This window comes from Gobio gobio (genome assembly GCF_949357685.1).
Source record: "Gobio gobio genome assembly, chromosome: 5".
NCBI lineage: Eukaryota > Metazoa > Chordata > Actinopteri > Cypriniformes > Gobionidae > Gobio > Gobio gobio.
This window is the reverse complement of record NC_137101.1, coordinates 40,939,249-40,946,097: the sequence shown is the minus strand read 5'-3', so window position 1 is coordinate 40,946,097 and position 6,849 is coordinate 40,939,249.

Here is a 6,849-nt window from a genome sequence, read left to right as displayed (position 1 = left end):
TATTCACACAACATTTAAGTTGCAAATTGTTTTGTGTTTTTTCAAAAAAGGAACAAAAAGTGCATTCATCTTTAGCATGATGCAGGCCACAAAATTAATACAGACGGGCCGCCTGTTGAGTACCCCTGCTATAGGCACTCTTTTCCACTGTATTCTTTTTTTAAATAAACAAATAGTACTTTCTTGACTCTTGAAATTTGATTGAACTCACCTTGACATAAGCTATGTTTCCATCCAAAGTTGCGAATGTAATTTATGCGCAAAATTGCAATATCGCATAAAACATTTGCGAATAAAGCACCGTTTCTATCCAGTGAGTTGAAGAGAACATAATCTTTGCTAAAAAAATCACTAAGAAACATAGGAGAAGCCACCATATATAATCAATTTCATATATAATAAATTATTTGCGTTTCAGAGAAACTCATGCGTCTCAATAAACTTGTTGTCTTGCTGTTTGGGAACGCCTTTGACAACAGATTTCTGAATGACCAAAACAGCATTTCAAATGCTTTGCAAAAAAGATTTTTTTTCCGCTGGTTAAATCAGTTATGCTGTTACATTGCGAAAGTCACATGATTGTTTTTATGCACATCGAGGAATTTATTCGGTAAATGCATTTCCATTGTAGTTTATGCACATGTTTTCATATCGGATAGAAAATATATCCAACTCAAACGAGCACATAAGGTTTTGTATGCACATTTTTGCATCTTGGCGTTTCCATTCAGCATTTTTTTATGTGATATCCCAAAATGTGCATAAAAATATGTGGAGGAAAACATAGCTATAGACACTGTTCAGAAAATATCAACTTATGTTGCACACTGGTCAACCTGCAGTAACAGAAAAAATCATAAACAACATGGCTGCTCTAAAGCTGGTGGGAAGGGAGAGGGAGATTGATCAGAAATAAGAGACAGCTAAACCAACTCATGTAATTATGTTTATGCTGTTAAAAATAGCATACTAGCAAACTACTCTTTACATTTCTATCACAGACTATGTTAACATGGACAGCAGTAATCTAATTATTGACCTTACTCTGAATAAGACAATAATCTGATTAAGGCGTTTACATGAGTTGCTTTTAGAATATTATTTTCATGTTCCCGTTTTACATGTTACAGAACATAGCTCGATTAATGGTACGTCATTACGTCCCCATGCCACGCTACGCTGTCCGGCGTCCAATCATAGCGCGACTTTCGTCGGTGTGTTCAAATCAATGGGCTCAGGCAACCTGCTGTAACTTTACCTGCGGGTGTCGCTGTTGGACAGTGTGACTTTATAAAAACGGGTGACTTTTAGACTTTTTAATGTAATATATATATATCCCAAAATCGTAGCATGTTGAAAAGAGTATTCCAAAGATTCCCGGATGGTCTACTATTTCCAGTCAGAATTCAAAGTGCAGATCGATGCTCACTCTAACGGCTGATATTGCCCACAACCCATTGTAAGATGGACGAGGATTCGATTAGAACTACAAACGCGGATAAAAAGTGTTAAAAAACTACAAGCATTACAGTTATGCAAGTCCAACGGTTAAGTAGAGAGGGTTAGATAATAGGCTTTTGAGTGAGCAATTATTAGTATTTAACCTGACGAAAAGATATTTATTCAATATTATCCACATTATATTTCACCTGCAGCAGCATTGAGAACTTTTGTAATGATACGTTTGGCCATTAACTTTTAAATGCATCATTAGGCTATATTTAAACTGCAAACACATGAGAGGAGTCTCTGCATTAAAGACCCACGGATGGCAGATCAACGTGCTACTACATTTCTCTCCGATACTGTAGGAAATGAAATTGAATGTGGAGGATTTCAACTGTGACGATGATTGACAAGGCAGTTTAAATGGTGACGGGATGCATGTAACTAAGCGACAGAGTCCGTTAAAGATGACGAAGTAGTATGTCCCAAAGCTTGCATACTCTTCTGCTACACACTCAAAAGTATGTACTTTTTCTTCACAAAAAGAGTACATACTTTTAGGTCATAGTATAAGTAGGCGAATCGGGACGCAGCATAGCTCTAGCTCAGGACCAGCTTATAACCATCTCATGACCAGCATAAACCAGCTCAAACCAGCTGCCATGCTTCAAAACATACTTAACCAGCATATGCTGTTTTTCTCAACAGGGTCTTCATTGTATGAATTAAATATACATTGATCCTTAGTAAAGTTACTAATGTTATTCAGTGAAAAGCAGGGAATGATTCTCTTGTTTTCTTTTGTTGTTTGATTAACATTAAATAACAGAGAGAGCAGCGGGTTTATTAGGCTGCTGTCACTTTAAGACCAAATGCCCAGACCTAATACTCTAAGGGTGTTTTCACACTTGGGTCCTCTTTAAAAGAAATTAACACAGACTCCTTTAAGTGGACCAAGAGGTGAACCAAATGAAAAAGGATCCAGTTCTCCTCACGTTCACACTGTCCCTTTACCTGAAAGAGGACACAGATTATTTTTTGGTCCACTTTAGTAGGAATGTGGTCTCAGACCCCCTAAAGCTAGCATGGAGGAAGCCTATGTATAATTACAAACTAAAGTCGCTGTGACTGTTTTCTATTTCTAAAGTAAGCACTCAAATAAATGTGTGTGACAAAGTTTCTGCGACAGCTCTCTGACACGGTGTATTACATCAGTGTCTGAATTCCTCGCTTCATTTCATTCACTCCTTGTTTATTGTGCACTCAATTGCCATGCACTTTATAGGGATTATAGAATCAGTAAACAAGTGAGCGATTTCGTACAAAGCAACAGAGTCAACACAGAGAGTCGATTCCTGTGGGGCTATTCAGAGTCAAGGAATCAACTCTTTTGGAATCGACTCCCCATGACTAGTCTACATGACAGATGCCCTCTCTTTCTTCTTTCTTCATTGTTAACATGATGGGCTCTGTGTATATTAATTGCTCTTGCATGAACTCATAATGCGTAATGTTTATTGCTTACATTACATGGAAAACATTTTTTTTTGTCTACTTCGTGTGGGAAATTTAATGCGAGTGTGGGTCTGGTCACGGTTTTCATGTAAAGCTGGTCGAGTACGGAATTAAATGAGTTTTTCTGTCGGAGATCGGGTCGGGTGTGCTGTTAATAAAGCAGGTGCGGGTTTATCAAAAAGAACCCATGCAGGACTCTTTAATTAATTTCACCTACATTCCTCATTAATCAATATGGTTTGTAAACGTTGTTCTCTCTATTTCTTTACCTTACAAGCTTCATCAAATATGAATTCAATGTTGAAGTGAGTGAAATTAAGAAGGCCATCTACCCGAAATGCTTGCAATGAATGTATGCGAGAATTAAGACTAATTTGTTTGGCTTTTATGTAATATTGCTTTACTTTTATTTTTTATTTTGGTGAAAGCCTGAAATATAGTCTGAATACAGTAAATACACAGTACAAATATAGTAATCTAAAATATTAAGTAATAAAGTAATGAAAGTAAAAAGGATAAAGTAAATCAAATACTAATGAAAACAATCAGAACAATATGCATTTGTTTGCCTTTTGTTTAATCAAATTATCATCAGTGCCTTACAACTGTGATAGAAATGTAAAGAGTAGTTTGCTAGTATGCTATTTTTAACAGCATAAACATAATTACATGAGTAGGTTTAGCTGTCTCTTATTTCTGATCAATCTCCCTCTCTGCTGTCCTACCAGCTTTAGAGCAGCCATGTTGTTTATGATTTTTTTCTGTTGCTGCAGGTTGACCAGTGTGCAACATAAGTTGATATTTTCTGAACAGTGCCTATAGCTATGTTTTCCTCTACCTATTTTTATGCGCATTTTGGGATATCACATTAAAAAATGCTGAATGGAAATGCCAAGATGCGCAAATTCTAAAAATGCGCATACAAAACCTTATGTGCTCGTTTGAGTTGGATATATTTTCTATCCGATATGAAAACGTGCATAAACTACGATGGAAATGCATTTACCGAATAAATTCCTCAATGTGCATAAAAACAATCATGTGACTTTCGCAATGTAATAGCATAACTGATTTAACCAGCGAAAAAAATATATATATTTTTTGCAAAGCATTTGAAATGCTGTTTTGGTCATTCAGAAATCTGTTGTCAAAGGCGTTCCCAAACAGCAAGACAACAAGTTTATTGAGACGCACAAGTTTCTCTGAAACGCAAATAATTTATTATATATGAAATTGATTATATATGGTGGCTTCTCCTGTTTCTTAGTGATTTTTTTAGCAGCGATTATGTTCTCTTCAACTCACTGGATGGAAACGGTGCTTTATTGGCAAATGTTTTATGCGATATTGCAATTTTGCGCATATATTACATTCGCAACTTTGGATGGAAACATAGCTTATGTTAAGGTGAGTTCAATCAAATTTCAAGAGTCAAGAAAGTACTATTTGTTTATTTAAAAAAAGAATACAGTGGAAAAGAGTGCCTATAGCAGGGGTACTCAACAGGCGGCCCGTCTGTATTAATTTTGTGGCCTGCATCATGCTAAAGATGAATGCACTTTTTGTTCCTTTTTTGAAAAAACACAAAACATTTTGCAACTCAAATGTTGTGTGAATATTAGACAGTGTGACTTATATGTTTGTATACTGGGGACGCTGCGGAAAATCCGTAGGTCGGGCAGGTTAAGTAATGAAAAACATTTAAGTTTTGCGCGTCACTTAAGCTTGCAGAACGGAGTTTGCACATGCATCACCATCATTGTGATGTGTGTGGAATGTTTAATGGGACGTTACATTCTTGATATCTCTGAAATGTATACAATTAATTTAGTTTTTTCTCAAAGCTAAGTGCAACAAATCGCAGATCAAGCTGTAAAGCTGTCAGTGCTCACTTTCACTTGCATAGTTTAAAGGGGCTATATGCGTTTTTCTGAAATTTAAACTCGCAACTGACACCTGTGGCCAAAAAACAGAACTGCTCTCATTTTCTGCTCGCTCTCGCAGCGGTGGTGACGTCACATCCGCAGACAGCGCGGGAAAAGACGACCCGCCAGAAAATAGGAAAAATAGGATACAGGCTTATAGGTGCACCCACTGTGAGCGGACAAGGTGTCAGTATGCTCATCAGGAGATGTTTGAGTCATAAATGGTAAAATAAAAAGGCTATTGTTACGTTTATTTTGGGGAAAAAGTTGCATATAGCCCCTTTAAATATCAAACTTTTATAGCTCCTAACTTAATAAAACAAGCTGTGTTATATGATTGCTCTTCAGTAGCTATGTTTCCATCCACCTATTTTTATGCGCATTTTGGGATATCGCATCAAAAACTGCGCCAAGATGCGCATAAATTCTAAAAATATGCATAAATAAATGTATGCATTCGTTTGTCTAAACCTTGTGAAAATACTGTATGTTGTGTGTATGTACTGTACATTAAATAATGATGGCTTCAAAGAAAAGGAAGGTTGAAGATGCGTGGCATTTCACCCTGCGTGGCAAATGGAATTTGCCTTTGCGGATATAGGTGGCAAACTAATGTGTCTCATTTGTCAAAAAACAATTGCTGTATTAAAGCGAGCTAATCTGCAACGCCACCATGAGCAACTTAATCCTGATTTCAGCGTGACATATCAAAATAGCAGCGATTTCAGGAGTCAAAAGGTACAGACATTGCTAGCTGGGTTTCATGCCCAGCGATCCATGTTCCGCTGCATTTATAAAAATGCTGACAATATTACAGAGGCCTCATTCAGAATCGCTTGGAATATTGCAAAAGCAAAGAGGCCTGCTACAGAGGGAGAATTAAAAAAAATTAATTTATGGACCAGACGAGTAGAATTAATTTCAGACAATCTCTTTTAACAGTTGCTAAAAGACATTGAGTACAGAGTACTTCAATTTAGCACTGGATGAATCTACTGACAGCACAGATGTCGCGCAGCTAGTATGGGTGCATATTCTTAAAGGGGAGAAGTATGTCGAGGAAATGTTGAAAGGCCAAACACGTGGAGAGGACATTCAGTCTGCACTGATGAGTTTTTTTCATGGACCAGGCAAAAAAAAATTTGGGGGAAAAAGTTTGTTTCTGTGACTACTGATGGCGCCCCATCAATGGTTGGAAAGGAAAACGGATTAATCTCTTTACTTAGAAAAGATCATGAATAGAGATCGACCGATATGGGTTTTTCTATAACCGATGCAGATGTTTAGAGGTCGGGGTCAGCCAATGGCCGATATGTGTTGCCGATTTTTAGGGCTGATATCTTGAAGTTTTATTCAATGGATTTTATAGACTGTATAGGTTCGCGTTTCGCGAGCCTGCATTAAAGGGATAGTTCACCCAAAAACGAAAATTTTATGTTTTTCTGCTTACCCCTAAGGCATCAAAGATGTAGGTGTCTTCGTTTCTTCAGTAGAACACAAATGAAGATTTTTAACTCCAACCGTTGCTGTGTGTCACTCATATAATGCTTGTCAATGGGGTCGAATTCTATTAGAGTAAAAAAAACATGGACAAACAACTTCAAATTAAACTCTGCGGGTCGTGATGACACATTGATGTCTTAAGACACAAAACGATCGGTTTCTGAGAGAAACTGAACGGTATTTAAGCAAATATATCACCTCATATCAGACGAACGGTTCAGCTCTGCAGACTGCCATCACTTCCCGTGTGTGAGGTCAAAATTCTGGCCGGGTCATAGATATATACATAGCATACCTGTCAAGTATCCCGTTTTGGCCGGGAAAGTCCCGTATTTTACCCTTCTTTCCCGGCGTCCTCCCGTATTAGTATTTTCCTGTAAATCTCCCGTATTTTAACCTGCGTTATTAAAAAACAATAATATCGGAGTAAAAAAACAAGAACATTTCCAATCTGAGCTCT